Source organism: Nerophis ophidion, linkage group LG05 (assembly GCF_033978795.1).
Source record: "Nerophis ophidion isolate RoL-2023_Sa linkage group LG05, RoL_Noph_v1.0, whole genome shotgun sequence".
Lineage (NCBI taxonomy): Eukaryota > Metazoa > Chordata > Actinopteri > Syngnathiformes > Syngnathidae > Nerophis > Nerophis ophidion.
In genome coordinates this window covers 9743035-9760479 of record NC_084615.1, presented here as the reverse complement: position 1 = coordinate 9760479, position 17445 = coordinate 9743035, and the positions used below count along the sequence as shown (strand labels likewise).

The following is a 17445-nucleotide window of genomic DNA, read 5'->3' as shown; positions in this document are numbered from 1 at the left end:
ACCATGTCTTTATTCATGATCTGTCTTAAGAAACCATTTGTCATGATCATGTTTGTTTAGTTTTTGACTCCCTCAGTTCCTGTTTTGAGCACCCCTGGGATTATGTTTTAGTTGCCATGGGTCATACTTGCCAACTTTGAGACCTCCGGGGGGTTGGGCGGGTCGGGGTTAAGGGGGGAGGAGTATCTTTATAGCTAGAATTCACTGAAGTTCTAGTATTTATTTTATACGTATATATATATATATATATATATATATAAATATATATATATATATATATATATATATATATATATATATATATACATATATATATATATATGTATATATATATATATATGTATGTATGTGTATATATGTATGTATATATATATCTATATATATATATGTATGTATGTGTATATATATATATATATATATATATATATATATATATATATATATATATATATATATATATATATATGTAGGTGTGGGGAAAATCACAAGACTACTTCATCTCTACAGAACTGTTTCATGAGGGCTTCCCTCAATCATCAGGAGATTTTAATGGAAGCATTCACATACAATGGTTTATATAGGGCACAGAGTGGGTGGGTACAGGCAGGCATAGGGTGTGGTGATTGGCTCATGTGTTACCTAGGAGGTGTTTCCGTCTGTGGCGGCATGTTGAAATGATTTCACTGCGCTTGTTGAGGGATGATAGATCTGGATGATATATAATAAACAGTTTCTCTTTCAAGCACAGGTTGCATCTTTTATTACGACTGTTGTAAGGTGTGCTGGATGCAAGAATTTGCCATGTTATTGAATATTCAACATTATTGTCTTTGAGGTTCCAAATGTGTTTGCTGAGTTCTGTAGAATTCCGCAAAGTCTGGTTTCTAAAGGAGGCGTTGTGATTATTCCATCTTGTTTTGAACGCTCCTTCGGTTAATCCTACGTAAGTGTCGGATGTGTTAATGTCCTTGCGTGTTACCTTTGCTTGGTAAACGACTGATGTCTGTAAGCACCTTCCGTTGAGAGGGCAATCAGGTTTCTTGCAACAGTTACATTCCTTATTGGTTTCAGAGTCGTTTAGTCTGAGGGTAGGCAGTCCTTTTACAATTGCTTTGTTGTGGTTTGAAATTATTTGTTGTATGTTATTCATACAGCTGTAGCTCAATTTAATGTTGTTCTTGTTGAATATTTTTCTTAGGGCGTTGCCTTTGGGGAAGTGTTTGTCGATCAGAGTGAGGAACTTGTGGCCGATGTTGGTTGAGACGTTTTTGCTGAATGGCGGGTTTTACCAGATGATGTTGTTTCGTTTTCTGCTCTTTTTTGGTTGGTTTCCTGGAGTGGGTTCATAGGTGAGGGTGAAGTTGTATCCGCTTTCATCAAGTGCTTTCTGTTTTTTTTTAGCATTCAATCAGATACTATTGTGAGGTTTTGTATTAGTGTTCCTAAAAATAGAGATACATTTTTTTTTTTTAATTTGGCCCCGTGAGTCTAGGTTGATTGGCAGCACTAAATGGTCCCTAGTATGTGAATGTGAGTGTGAATGTTGTCTGTCTATCTGTGTTGGCCCTGTGATGAGGTGTCCAGGGTGTACCACGCCTTCCGTTCCGAGTGCAGCTGAGATAGGCTCCAGCACCTACTGCGACCCCAAAAAGGTACAAGCGGTAGGAAATGGATGGAGTTCAAACAATTGCCCAGGCCTGCTCTATGTTGTCAACATATGCGCATTATTGGGACGGCGTGGCGCAGTGGCAGAGTGGCCGTGCGCAACCCGAGGGTCCCTGGTTCAACACCCACCTAGTACCAACATCGTCACGTCCGTTGTGTCCTGAGCAAGACACTTCACCCTTGCTCCTGATGGGTGCTGGTTAGCCCCTTTGCATGGCAGCTCTCTCCATCGGTGTGTGAATGGGTAAATGTGGAAGTAGTGTCAAAGCGCTTTGAGTACTTTGAAGGTAGAAAAGCGCTATACAAGTACAACCCGTTTATTATTTATTTATTTATTTGTTAACTGAGCCGTTTGGCAAAAATGACCTAAAAATAGCAAACAATAGCTGATTACGCCGGATTGTAGTCAGCTGGAGGCGTGTCTTAATGAAATTAAACAATGGATGTCCGCTAACTTTTTGCAACTCAACGCCAAAAAAACGGAAATGCTGATTATCGGTCCTGCTAGACACCGACCTATATTTAATAATACAACTCTAACATTTGACAACCAAACAATTAAACAAGGCGACTCGGTAAGAATCTGGGTGTTATCTTTGACCCAACTCTCTCCTTTGAGTCACACATTAAAAGCGTTACTAAAACGGCCTTCTTTCATCTCCGTAATATCGCTAATATTCGCTTCATTCTGTCCACTAAAGACGCCGAGATCATTATCCATGCGTTTGTTACGTCTCGTCTCGATTACTGTAACGTATTATTTTGGGGTCTCCCCATGTCTAGCATTAAAAGATTACAGTTGGTACAAAATGCGGCTGCTAGACTTTTGACAAGAACAAGAAAGTTTGATCACATTACGCCTGTACTGGCTCACCTGCACTGGCTTCCTGTGCACTTAAGATGTGACTTTAAGGTTTTACTACTTACGTATAAAATACTACACGGTCTAGCTCCAGCCTATCTTGCCGATTGTATTGTACCATATGTCCCGGCAAGAAATCTGCGTTCAAAGGACTCCGGCTTATTAGTGATTCCCAAAGCCCAAAAAAAGTCTGCGGGCTATAGAGCGTTTTCATTTCGTGCTCCAGTACTCTGGAATGCCCTCCCGGTAAAAGTTCGAGATGCCACCTCAGTAGAAGCATTTAAGTCTCACCTTAAAACTCATTTGTATACTGTAGCCTTTAAATAGACTCCCTTTTTAGACCAGTTGATCTGCCGTTTCTTTTCTTTTTCACCTATGTCCCACTCTCCCTTGTGGAGGGGGTCCGGTCCGGTCCGATCCGGTGGCCATGTACTGCTCGCCTGTGTATCGGCTGGGGACATCTCTGCGCTGCTGATCCGCCTCCGCTTGGGATGGTTTCCTGCTGGCTCCGCTGTGAACGGGACTCTCGCTGCTGTGTTGGATCCGCTTTGGACTGGACTTTTGCGACTGTGTCGGATCCATTATGGATTGAACTTTCACAGTATCATGTTAGACCCGCTCGACATCCATTGCTTTCCTCCTCTCCAAGGTTTCTCATAGTCATCATTGTCACTGACGTCCCACTGGGTGTGAGTTTTCCTTGCCCTTATGTGGGCCTACCGAGGATGTCTTAGTGGTTTGTGCAGCCCTTTGAGACACTAGTGATTTAGGGCTATATAAGTAAACATTGATTGATTGATTGATGATTAAAAGCACAATGAAAATAACAATAACCAAAGGTATGTTTTTTTGATGTATTCAACAAGAACACAACACAGAGAGTGTTGCCATCTGGCTGTATTTGCCCTGAGGAATGCCGCCCTCATCAACATTCTCCGTTCCTCCTTATGAACAAACTCCCTCGCAACGCACTGGAGTTACTTTTGTTCCTTCTATTCATCCGCTTCAGCGTGCATTTTTTTTGCCGCTGCCCTCTTCACCCGCTTTTAAATCCTCCCCCTCCCCTTTTGTAGCCCCTCCAATATCCTGTCCTTTCTCTTTTCTTTACTTCCACTCGCTCTTTCACGATCCCTCTCCCCGTTTCTCAGCCCCCCCCTTTTTTTTTTTTCAAAAGCAGCCTCCCATTTCCCCGTTTCAACCCCCCCCCCATATGTCTTTCCAGTGTCTCCCCCTCTCTTTTTTCCCGTGCTTGTTGCCTTGCCTGGGCAGCGGTGTAAAAGAAGGCTGTGCTGGCTGCATTAGCCCCATGCATTATTCATCTAGCCTGCAGTCTGTGCACCGGGACATGGGGGCCTCTTCAGAGTGCAAGGGACACACGGCATTTTTGCCCTCCTCTCTGTCCGTTTGCAACATTCGAGTGTGTTTTTTTCACGTTTGCTCCTCACTTGACGCCACAAAGCATCGCCCAAAATGTTTATTTTCTCCCCAAGCTGACTTTAAGTTGGAGCCACATCCACCCCTTGATGTTCGTCATGACAAGCTCTTTTATAACCGGCCAAGATTTTCTGTCTGCTTGGCAGCCTTTCCGCGTGTGTGTTTGTGCACCACACTCGTCCTCTTTTGAGAACTGTTAAGCGAACTGGGAGCGATGAAATTTTAATTTAGACGACCTGATGAGGATGGGGTGCCTCGTCCTGCCCGTCGCCATGTGCCTCAGCGGCTTTGGTGGAGCGAGAGTGAGAGTAAGAGAGAGAGAGAGCCTTAGGGACCAGAGGAGGGGCCTCTTGGAAAACCACATCCACATCGCCGCTTTGGACTCACATCTGCTTTGGGACACACTTTCACCCTGAAATTATCATCTCAAGAGTAACAAGGTTTGAAATTCCTACGCAGGTGCTAATCATATTGGATTACAGGCTGTTTCACACCTCATGTCGACCACGTCTTGTTGATTGCTTCCGACGGGTCTCCCTGACAGCTTTGCAATTTTGTTCGTCACAGGTGGCTGCACCAGACCGGGACCGATGATCACGAGGGTCCCCCTCCAACTCCTTTCAGCCAATCCTGGAGGCCCCGCAGAGTGGATGTCTCAGAGGTGGAGTGGATGTTTGTGTTGTGGCGTCCTGAAGAGGCAAGCTTCATCGCGGTGAGTCACGCGATCTCGCCGGACATTACGTCGAGACCTCGCAGGCATCTGGTTTTGATCATCCCGCTGACAGGATCGCAACGGCGATCCACGTGTTTGATAGCTTTTTACGCAAGTTTTTCTGGCCTAAGATAAAACACGGAATCAACAAGGAGGAATAACTTTAACTTGATCTGGAATGAGCCAGCGGGATAAAGTCATTAAAGTGTCACGTTACATGTAGAAATAGAATAATAAACCATGAGATTGAGTGCTTTAAATAGATATAAAACCAGACTCGATGCTGCTGCTTACTCTGCCACGGGAAGGAGTAAAAATGGGACCGGCGCAGAGGCTGCCTGACCCGCACGCACACACAAGTGCAACGTGTACCACGTCAAACAAGCTCAAAAACACCCGCCCCGTTCCTCCCAATGTGTCAATAATCACTCCAACATTACATTGGGCGCAGCTGTCAACATCGTAGCCTCGTTCATCCTTTTTCATCCTGGCCAACCGACCTCAGTACGGATCAGCAGGAGGTGCTAAAGTGACACCCTGCCCAACGCTGGCCTCGTGCAGATCGAGGGGCCTCTAATCCTCTTAAAGGTCAAACCTAGGCGGCATGCTATAGTGTTACTGCGGGAGGCTCCTCATCACTGGCACACAAGCTGTCACTGAGATGATGATGAAACTGGGACTCGGTCTTGAACCCAATCAGGAGTTTAGTCCATTTAAGAATAAGTAGGCTAATGGCTATTACTACATGACCATTGTTTAGTTTTACTGTTTAGTTTTTTTACTACAGTGTGCCTTATAATCCGGTGCGCCCTATGGTCCATAAAATACGGAAAATTTTGTTCTGTTATGGATTTTTTTTGCTATTATTTCTACTATTATTCTTACTAGTCTGTTTTTATTTATTAATTAATTCATTGTATATATATATATATGTATATATATATAATTTTTGTTTGCTATTATTTCTACTATTATTCTTACTAGTCTGTTTTTATTTATTATTAATTCATTAAATATATACATATATATATGTGTGTTTATATATATATATAATGAATTAATTTCATATATATGTATATATATATATATAATATTAATTCATTATATACCATACTTTCTTGAATTGCCGCAGGGCATATAGTAAGCGCCTGCCTTGAATTACCGCCGGGTCAAACTCGTGACGTCACGAGTGTGACACTTCCCCTGTCATCATTTTCAAAATGGAGGAGGCTGATTTCAATAGCGGTAATTTGAAATCGCTTAAAGGGAAGAAGATTAAGAACTATTCAGTAGGATTTAAGGTCCAAGCTTACATCACACTCAAATTTTTACTGCATACCTTTGGTAAGTGCCGGAGTGAGAAGATGTTTTAAAATAATTAGCTCATGCTTACTTTTACCGCATGCCTTTGGTAAGCGCAGGAGTGAGAAGAGGTTTTAAATTAATTAGCGCCCCGGCGGCAATTCAAGGAAATATGGTATATATATATATATATATATATATATATATATATATATATATAAAATGAATTAATTAATAAATAAAAACATAACATTAATTAATTAAAAATAATTATATATAAATACATTAATGAATTGATTATTTTTATATAATATTAATTACTTAGAATTAATTCATTATATATATATAGATATATATATAAAATTAATTAATTATATATATATATATATATATATATATATATATATATATATAAAAAGAATTAATTAATAAAAACATAGGCTAGTAAGAATAATAGTAGAAATAATTGCAAAAAAAAATTCATAACAGGACAAAATTAAAAAACAGTATCAAAGAATTTAAGGGGAACTGCACTTTTTTTGGAATCGTTCACAATCAATATGAGAGACATGACGACTGATTTATTTATTTTTTTATACATTCTAACTCGTAAATAAACCTAAGTAAAAGTCCACTTTCAATGCAGCCAATGGGAGGTCCTCTATTCTGCCCATAAAAAAACAATAAATAAACATCCAAAAAGCACCAACAATACTCCATTTACATTTTGTGACTTGAATATGAACCATGTTTTAGTGATATCATTCAATGTTTATTTATATAGTCCTAAATCCCCAGTGTCTCAAAGGGCTGCACAAGCCACAATGACATCCTCGGGTCAGATCCCACATCAGGGCAAGGAAAAACTCAACCTAATGGGACAATGAGAAACCTTGGAGGGGGGTTGCAGATGTGAGGAGTTGACGACTGCAGCATGAGAGGTTTACTGGCGACCCTTGATGACCTCATCAAACCGCCGCGTGCGTGGCATAACAAAAACAAGAGCTCGCTCGGTGACTAACGACACAATGTCTATGGTTTGGGATTATTTTAAAGTGTTTTCTGACGGATAAAAAACTGGCAATTTGCAATGACTGCAAAAAGTTGGTCATGCGAGGAGGAACCAAGACATCTTCCTTTAATATGAGCAATTAGATCTCCCGCCTCTTCAAGAATCATAAGGAGATACACGATGAATACAAGCGGAAGATGGATGAAAAGCAAACATAGAAAGCAGCTTGTAGTGATCAGAGATGCCCTGTCTCAACGCAGCATTTCAGAAGCTCTGGCTGACTGCTAGGCCACTTCAAGCACTCACCACTAGCTTGCAGCACATTTGTGTTACTCATGCAAATACATTAGAGCAGGGCAGATTGAGCCCAGTTTATAATTTCCTGTTATACAGTATGCCTGGCAGTCTACTAAAGGAGGACTATGTTATTGTTTTCTTTATTACTCTAAGTATACTCTGGACTGAAGCTGTGTGCCTTCATTGTTTTTGTAGCTGTTGTTTTGAGGCGTGTTTAGAAAAAAAAATAAAAATAATGCACTTTGTGAAAGTCAAAGTATTGTATTTCCCATAGTTGTAGTGGGTATTAGGATTATCTCAGGGAGAGCATGTCTCAAATTTCGAGCTGGTGTTTTGGGGCATGTTAAAAAAAATAATGCGCATATTTACAGCCCGGCCCCCGGTCAAATTTTTTAATTGTAATTTTGAAGAATTGATCTAAATGTGCATGAACTATTTCTGTTCAAAATTGTATGAAATGTCACATGTTGAATGTTTTTTTTTGTTCATGCTTGAAATATGTAATTATTAGTTTAAAAAAAAGTAGTTTCATGCTTGTGAGTGTATTACAGCTTTTCAACAGTTGATGTTATAGTTTCAAACATGTTTTACTTAATATAGGTTATAAAATCTCAGCAAAAAGCTGTAATATCTTACTGAGATCATTTAGGACTAAAGCCCTTAAAACAAGTAAAACACTCTAACATAAAATTATCTTATCAGACAGAAAATAAGCAAATACAACCCTTATTTGAGATATTTAATCCTACTTAAATTTCAGTTTTTGCAGTGTGTGTTTTCTACCGCAGCTGCTAGTATTTTACTGTAAATTGTTTGGATTTTTTCATAGTGTAACCATAGTGATTTAAAGGCCTACTGAAATGACATGTTCTTATTTAAATGGGGATAGCAGGTCCATTCTATGTGTCATACTTGATTATTTTGCGATATAGCCATATTTTTGCTGAAAAGATTTAGTAGAGAACATCGACGATAAAGTTTGCAACTTTTGGTTGCTAATAAAAAAGCCTTCCCTGTACCGGAAGTAGCAGACGATGTGTGCTTGACGTCACGGTTTGTGGAGCACTTAACATCCTCACATTGTTTACAATCATAGCCACCGGCAGCAAGAGCAATTCGGACCGAGAAAGCGACGATTTCCCCATTAATTTGAGCTAGGATGAAAAATTCAGGGATGAGGAAAGTTAGAGTGAAGCACAAAAAAAAAAAAAAAATTACGGCATTGGGAGCGATTCAGATGTTATTACACACATTTGCCAGGATAATTCTGGAAAATCCCTTATCTGTTTATTGTGGTAATAGTGTTTTAGTGAGCTTATAAAGTCATACCTGAAAGTCGGAGGGCTGTGGTGACCGCCAGTGTCTCTGAGAGAAGCCAATGGAGGAGCCAAGATCGCAGCTGCCTTTTTGACAGCTGCAGGAGGTCGCATAATCCGCTCAAGTCTCCGGTAAGAGCCGACTTAATATCACAATTTTCCCATCCAAAAAACTTGCTGGTTGACATGTGGTAGAGAAACATGGTTCGCTCTGTGTTAAAGCTTCACAACAAACAAAGAAACACCGGCTGTGTTTGTTTTGCTAACGGCAGCTGCAATCCACCAACAGTATTCTTCTTTGACGTCTCCATTATTAATTGAACAAATTGCAAAAGATTCAGCAACGCAGATGTCCAAAATACTGTGTAATTATGCGATGAAAAGAGACGACTTTTAGCCGTGAGTGGTGCTGGGCTGAAATGTCCGCTCGAACCAATAACGTCACAAGCACGCGTCGACATAAGCGTCATCATTTCGCGACGTTTTCAACAGGATGCCTCGCGGGAAATTTAAAATTGCAATTTAGTAAACTAAAAAGGTCGTATTGGCATGTTTTGCAATCTTAATATTTCATCATTGATATATAAACTATCAGACTGCGTGGTGGGTAGTATTGGCTTTCAGTAGGCCTTTAAGTTATCTAATGTTTCTTGCTTTGCAGGAATTTGCAGAAAAACACTGCATTTACTACTGCATCACAGTGTTTTACTGTTGCTATTTAACAATTTGCTTGCTGTAGCTTTTACGTTCATTTTTACAGTGTGCATTGCGTGTGTTCACAGAAACATAAACAAACTCCTCTCAAGATAAATCCTGCTTTGCTTCTTAGTTACGTCTTGCACGGCCACTTCTCTTTTTAAAGAACGGCAAAACAGGAAGTCCTCGTTAACATGGAGATTGACTCATGTTTACAGAGAACTCACTATTTGAGTTGTTGTTGTTGTGCGACAGTGTAGCTATTTTTCTTTGTTGTGTTGAATCGGGTCATCAAGGGGGATATGTGTCACATTTCGCCCCACTGCTCATCTCCTCTTCTCGCTCTGTCCGTCTTCTGCACATATGTGATTTGTCATCACACACCAGGACGGCGGGATTCGGCCCGTGAACAGGTTTAGTCTGGCCCCGTGGCCTGCAACATTAGTTTTCTAAGTAATAAAAATGAGCTGCCATTTTTTTATTAATAAATTGCTGTTATGTATGTGTCCACTGGATGTCGCAATAACAATTCCAGTATAACCCTCATCTCACTTCACGCTGTTTAAATCAGGAGCCTCAGACACGCGGCCTGCTGGCCAATTGTGGCCCGCGAGATGTTATTTTGCGGCCACCACCTTAATAGGAAAGTTTAATGTTAGTGCGGCCCGCGAGTTTTATAGTTTTATCGTTATAGTTTTCATGTTACCATGAATTGATTAACGTGGACCCCGACTTAAACAAGTTGAAAAACTTATTCGGGTGTTACCATTTAGTGGTCAATTGTACGGAATATGTACTGAACTGTGCAATCTACAAATAAAAGTATCAATCAATCAATCAATCAAAGGAATGGCGCTTGACAGCGTTGTGTTATTTGGGTCCAAAATGGCTCTTTCAACGTTCTGGGTTGCCTACCGCAGCATAAGTGGAAAAGCAGCAAATGGGTGAAAGCGACAGAGACGTTGCCAATGGAGACGAGGGATTTCTTACATGCCTGGCGGCAGTCACACCACCGACACCTGTCCGTCAGTAATAACAGTCCCCGATAACCTGGACCTATTCAAACCGTTGTTTTTTTTTGGATTATTGTTTAATTTGCATTGCCTGACATGATGAACACTACATATACTTCTATATGACGCCGGATAACACCTCGGGAGCAATCACTTTTTTGCGCCCGTGTTGCTGTAGGGAGGAAAAGTGTAACGACACACATTATTCTCCGTGCGTCGGCTAAATACAAATATATTCCACAACCCCAAACATGTCTTTTTCAAAGCCTGCGGTGAAGACAAAGGTTCGTGATGAGCAAAGACAATTCCAGGAAAAGTGGGAGATGCAATATTTCTTTGTTAAGCACAGGGCCCCCACCTTAATTGGAAAGTTTAATGTTAGCGCGGCCCGCAAGTTTTATAGGAATGGTGCTTGACAGCGTTGTGTTATTTGGCTCCAAAATGGCTCTTTCAACGTTCTGGGTTGCCTACCCCAGCATAAGTGGAAAAGCAGCAAATGAGTGAAAGCGACAGAGACGTTGCCAATGGAGACGAGGGTTTTCTTACATGCCTGGCTGCAGTCACACCACCGACACCTGTCCGTCAGTAATAAAAGTCCCCGATAACCTGGACCTATTCAAACCGTTATTTTTTAAAAATTATTGTTTAATTTGCATTGCCTCACACGATGAACACTACATATACTTCTATATGACGCCGGATAACACCCCGGGAGCAATCACTTTTTTGCGCTCGTGTTGCTGTAGGGAGGAAAAGTGTAACGACACACATTATTCTCCGTGCGTCGGCTAAATACAAATATATTCCACAACCCCAAACATGTCTTTTTCAAAGCCTGCGGTGAAGAGAAAGGTTCGTGATGAGCAAAGACAATTCCAGGAAAAGTGGGAGATGCAATATTTATTTGTTAAGCACAGGGCCCCCACCTTAATTGGAAAGTTTAATGTTAGTGCGGCCCGCGAGTTTTATAGGAATGGCGCTTGACAGCGTTGTGTTATTTGGGTCCAAAATGGCTCTTTCAACGTTCTGGGTTGCCTACCCCAGCATAAGTGGAAAAGCAGCAAATGAGTGAAAGCAACAGAGACGTTGCCAATGGAGACGAGGGTTTTCTTACATGCCTGGCTGCAGTCACACCACCGACACCTGTCCGTCAGTAATAACAGTCCCCGATAACCTGGACCAATTCAAACCGTTATTTTTTTTTTTTAATTATTGTTTAATTTGCATTGCCTCACACTACATATATTTCTATATGACGTCCGATAACATCCCGGGAGCCGTCACTTTTTTGCGCTCGCTATCCCGGTACTTTCCCGGCTATTATCCGCCGACCGCCGTGTTGCTGTAGGGAGGAAAAGTGTAACGACACACATTATTCTCCGTACGTCGGTTAAATACAAATATATTCCACAACCCCAAACATGTCTTTTTCAAAGCCTGCGGTGAAGAGAAAGGTTCGTGATGAGCAAAGACAATACCAGGAAAAGTGGGCGATGCAATATTTCTTTGTTAAGCACAGGGCCACCACCTTAATTGGAAAGTTTAATGTTAGTGCGGCCCGCGAGTTTTATAGGAATGGCGCTTGACAGCGTTGTGTTATTTGGGTCCAAAATGGCTCTTTCAACGTTTTGGGTTGCCTACCCCAGCATTAGTGGAAAAGCGGCAAATGAGTGAAAGCGACAGAGACGTTGCCAGGGAGACGAGGGATTTCTTACATGCCTGGCTGCAGTCACACCACCGACACCTGTCCGTCAGTAATAACAGTCCCCGATAACCTGGACCTATTCAAACCGTTTTTTTTTTTTAATTATTGTTTAATTTGCATTGCCTCACACGATGAACACTACATATACTTCTATATGACGCCGGATAACACCTCGGGAGCAATCACTTTTTTGCGCCCGTGTTGCTGTAGGGAGGAAAAGTGTAACGACACACATTATTCTCCGTGCGTCGGCTAAATACAAATATATTCCACAACCCCAAACATGTCTTTTTCAAAGCCTGCGGTGAAGACAAAGGTTCGTGATGAGCAAAGACAATTCCAGGAAAAGTGGGAGATGCAATATTTCTTTGTTAAGCACAGGGCCCCCACCTTAATTGGAAAGTTTAATGTTAGCGCGGCCCGCAAGTTTTATAGGAATGGTGCTTGACAGCGTTGTGTTATTTGGCTCCAAAATGGCTCTTTCAACGTTCTGGGTTGCCTACCCCAGCATAAATGGAAAAGCAGCAAATGAGTGAAAGCGACAGAGACGTTGCCAATGGAGACGAGGGTTTTCTTACATGCCTGGCTGCAGTCACACCACCGACACCTGTCCGTCAGTAATAAAAGTCCCCGATAACCTGGACCTATTCAAACCGTTATTTTTTAAAAATTATTGTTTAATTTGCATTGCCTCACACGATGAACACTACATATACTTCTATATGACGCCGGATAACACCCCGGGAGCAATCACTTTTTTGCGCTCGTGTTGCTGTAGGGAGGAAAAGTGTAACGACACACATTATTCTCCGTGCGTCGGCTAAATACAAATATATTCCACAACCCCAAACATGTCTTTTTCAAAGCCTGCGGTGAAGAGAAAGGTTCGTGATGAGCAAAGACAATTCCAGGAAAAGTGGGAGATGCAATATTTATTTGTTAAGCACAGGGCCCCCACCTTAATTGGAAAGTTTAATGTTAGTGCGGCCCGCGAGTTTTATAGGAATGGCGCTTGACAGCGTTGTGTTATTTGGGTCCAAAATGGCTCTTTCAACGTTCTGGGTTGCCTACCCCAGCATAAGTGGAAAAGCAGCAAATGAGTGAAAGCAACAGAGACGTTGCCAATGGAGACGAGGGTTTTCTTACATGCCTGGCTGCAGTCACACCACCGACACCTGTCCGTCAGTAATAACAGTCCCCGATAACCTGGACCAATTCAAACCGTTATTTTTTTTTTTTAATTATTGTTTAATTTGCATTGCCTCACACTACATATATTTCTATATGACGTCCGATAACATCCCGGGAGCCGTCACTTTTTTGCGCTCGCTATCCCGGTACTTTCCCGGCTATTATCCGCCGACCGCCGTGTTGCTGTAGGGAGGAAAAGTGTAACGACACACATTATTCTCCGTACGTCGGTTAAATACAAATATATTCCACAACCCCAAACATGTCTTTTTCAAAGCCTGCGGTGAAGAGAAAGGTTCGTGATGAGCAAAGACAATACCAGGAAAAGTGGGCGATGCAATATTTCTTTGTTAAGCACAGGGCCACCACCTTAATTGGAAAGTTTAATGTTAGTGCGGCCCGCGAGTTTTATAGGAATGGCGCTTGACAGCGTTGTGTTATTTGGGTCCAAAATGGCTCTTTCAACGTTTTGGGTTGCCTACCCCAGCATTAGTGGAAAAGCGGCAAATGAGTGAAAGCGACAGAGACGTTGCCAGGGAGACGAGGGATTTCTTACATGCCTGGCTGCAGTCACACCACCGACACCTGTCCGTCAGTAATAACAGTCCCCGATAACCTGGACCTATTCAAACCGTTTTTTTTTTTTAATTATTGTTTAATTTGCATTGCCTCACACGATGAACACTACATATACTTCTATATGACGCCGGATAACACCTCGGGAGCAATCACTTTTTTGCGCTCGTGTTGCTGTAGGGAGGAAAAGTGTAACGACACACATTATTATCCGTGCGTCGGCTAAATACAAATATATTCCACAACCCCAAACATGTCTTTTTCAAAGCCTGCGGTGAAGAGAAAGGTTCGTGATGAGCAAAGACAATTCCAGGAAAAGTGGGAGATGCAATATTTCTTTGTTGAGTTTTTTCGTCATGTCACCCACCCGACCCGCGGTTTATCCGCGGACTCCGCGGTTGTGACCGCAAATCGCGCATGTCTAATATCTACCTATTCGGAATTATGACAACAGGAGATCTGCTAATTGGATTAAGCGTTGCTCTGGTTTGGCAACAAATTGGAAGTTGCTAGCAGTCTTCAAAGTACCCCAAAGCTGCCACAAATGATTGGAGGATGTGGGAAGAACTGTGGATTACATCGGACTGTCTACTCCGCAGTTTTTAGGACCAGTCATAGACAATTTAGAGCGAAAAGCAAATTTTATTTTCACCCGCATACAAATCATTCTAACTTGGATTGTTTCCCTGGCGAAGACACAACAAACTTCCTTCTTGTCTCTCATGGACACACACTTGTTGTTGTTGACTTTGGACTAGCGACTGCACAATATATCAAGGCCGCGGTACAGAGACACACTGCGGGCTTACACACACACTCATCCACAAAAATATACGCCACACATACACACCCCACCCCCCCAACCCAACGCCCTCGACGCAAATCCCGTAGGGGTGATGAATGGATGGTCAGCGCCTGAGAGCTGTGGCCTACCATAATGACCCCAAACTACCCCCCCCTCTGTTGCTAGATATCTGGAGATGTATGTTGTAATATGTATATGTGTTTTGCTTTCAAGCTTTTTTCCCACTCCAGACTGGGCCCCCATAGGAGCCCAGTCTAGATTGTATTTTTTTAACTCATCATTCCCCAGCGTTTACCTTTTTCCCATCTTTTACGGGGCGCTATAGCGTTCCTGTTCTGTATCCCTGTACACTGTTTGTTTGTCTAATCTTGAACAGGTTTGTGCTGAAAACAAAGTTTTGTTGTAGTTTTGCAATGACAATAAACACCTATCCTATCCTAGTCTACATTTGTTGGTTGTTCTATTTTATTTTATGCTTAAATCTACCATGTTAACATTAGTTAAGTTTTTAGTTATCCACCCATCCATTTTCTACTGCTTGTCCCTTTTTGGGGTCGTGGGGGGTGCTGGTGCCTATCTTAGCGGCATTCGGGCGGAATGCGGTGTACACCCTGGACAAGTCGCCACCTCATCTCAGGGCCAACACAGATAGACAGACAACATTCACACTCACATTCACACACCAGGGCCAATTTAGTGTTGCCAATCAACCTATCCGAGGAAGCCGGAGTACCCGGAGGGAACCCACGCAGTCACGGGGAGAACATGCAAACTCCACACAGAAAGATCCTGAGCCTGGGCTTGAACTCAGGACTACTCAGGACATTTGTATATGTTACTTTTAATTTGGTTAATATGGTGTAATTTTGACAATTATTTTGGTTGTATTATCAATTTAATATTTGAATGATTATAAATTAATGTGTTGTGGCAATTGTGGATTTCACCAATGCGGCGGTTTGAAAAAAACATTCGGGTCTGTGACGGCCTCCCAGCCGTCCTCCTGTGTGTCGCGGGGACACTTGACACACAACGCATCATAGCAGGTTTGATTCAGATTTATTTCCTCATTATATTTGTATTCAGGCCAGTTGGGCGCGCCCATTTCTAGTGGTCACGCCACTTTTCAGTGCGCGCGTTCTGCCTGCTTGTCGCCGTTGCACGCCATTCGGCGTCCGGTGCTTGCGTCCGCTGCGGGGGTTTGTCATCTCGGGCTGGATCGATCGTCGTGCTCGTGGTCGGGTTGCCGTGGTTTCCTCCTCTCTCTCCCGATCGTGCCCCCTTCGCCTCTCTTATAATCTAGGAGCAGATGCGCAGATTGTGAGCAGGTGTGTGTTTTACGCACCTGACTCGGATTGCCGTTCTTGTGCCGCTCCACGTGCGTCACGCCTCTCCTGGCCTCCAGGTGGACCCGCGCTGCTGCTTTCCGCCCGTTGTTGGCCCGCCGGCTGTGTCTCTCCACAGGTTCCTTTTCCAAATGGTAAATGGGTTGTACTTGTATAGCGCTTTTCTACTTTTTTTAAGGAACTCAAAGCACTTTGACACTATTTCCACATTCACCCATTCACACACACTAATGGCAGGAGCTGCCATGCAAGGCTCTAACCACGACCCATCAGGAGCAAGGGTGAACTCTCTTGCTCAAGGACACAACGGACGTTACGAGATTGGTAGAAGGTGGGGATCCAACCAGGAACTCTCAGGTTGCTGGCACGGCCACTCTCCAAACTTCGCTACGCCGTCCCCCCAAACACATTTTTAATGGTGAACTACCAACATGAAAATGCTAAACAGGAAGTTCTTAAATTTTAATGGCTTTGTAAAAACAGTCCAATTGTGTTTTTTGTGGTGTTTTTGAAACTGTACTAACTTGAAGTGTTTTGCCAAGAGGATTATTTGTAATGTATACATTTTCAGATAGTGCTTGTTCTATATTTGGTCGAATTAAGACAAAGAAAACAGTTTTGAAGTTGTCTTTATTTATTCATTATTATGCCATGTGTCCTGGGTATGACGTTAAACTACATGCAGGCATGAGATGGGAGGTTGTGTGTGGGGTTAGTGAGTCCCAACTAACGTCTATAAAATGCACACAAACAACCGTTTGCACCTTCTCTTGTGACTGGCGGGCGGTCATCGCCATAAATGGGGCGCAGACAACCAACAGGACAGACTAAGTTCAACAGCCCAGTAAGCCAATTAGTCTAGGACAGCGTTTCTCAAAGTGTGGGGCATGAGGAATGGGAGGAAATTTCACTTTAATTAGTCATTTTTATTATTTTTATTATATTCTTAGATTATTTTTTTTACAACCCCATTTTCTATACAAACTTTAAATCACTTTGTGATTGTGTCTGTGAAATACGCCATATAAATTAATGTAAATTACTTGTTTTTCTTGTAGGCTTCAAATTTCTAGGTCGGAGCGAGAGTTTGACAGACGCAACAGTTAGTAACTAATGGGGGCGGGGCTAAGAGGAAGAAACTTTCGCGCGAAAGGGTAGCAGCAAAATTAAAAGCTGTCCCACCGTCAAACGACACAGTTGGGAGACGTATATGCGACATTGCAAGTGATGAAGTGAAGTGAATTATATTTATATAGCGCTTTTTCTCTAGTGGCTCAAAGCGCTTCACATAGTGAAACCCAATATCTAATTTTTACATATAAACCAGTGTGGGTGGCACTGGGAGCAGGTGAGTAAAGTATCTTGCCCAAGGACACAACGGCAGTGACTAGGATGGCGGAATAAACCTGTTTGACAGAATGTCCTTCCTTGGTGGTCCGTGGAACCGGAACGACAGCAAGCGACTGTCACACGTGATTATGTGCATAAGAATATGTATGTATAACTTGGCATC

The 17445-nt window shown here is 42.3% G+C and overlaps 1 protein-coding gene across 4 annotated transcripts in view; it reads left to right on the top strand.

Moving 5' to 3' along the window:
• frmpd1b (FERM and PDZ domain containing 1b) overlaps positions 1 to 17445 on the top strand; it is a 122075-nt gene that overhangs the window by 29824 nt on the left and 74806 nt on the right. For 2 of the 4 annotated variants that reach the window (XM_061899908.1, XM_061899911.1), the window contains exon 2: positions 4529 to 4673. The gene's annotated coding sequence lies outside the window, so the exon portion shown is untranslated. Of the gene's footprint in view, positions 1 to 4247; positions 4421 to 4528; positions 4674 to 17445 lie in introns of those variants that run through there. The other 2 variants (XM_061899909.1, XM_061899910.1) reach the window with 2 other exon arrangements.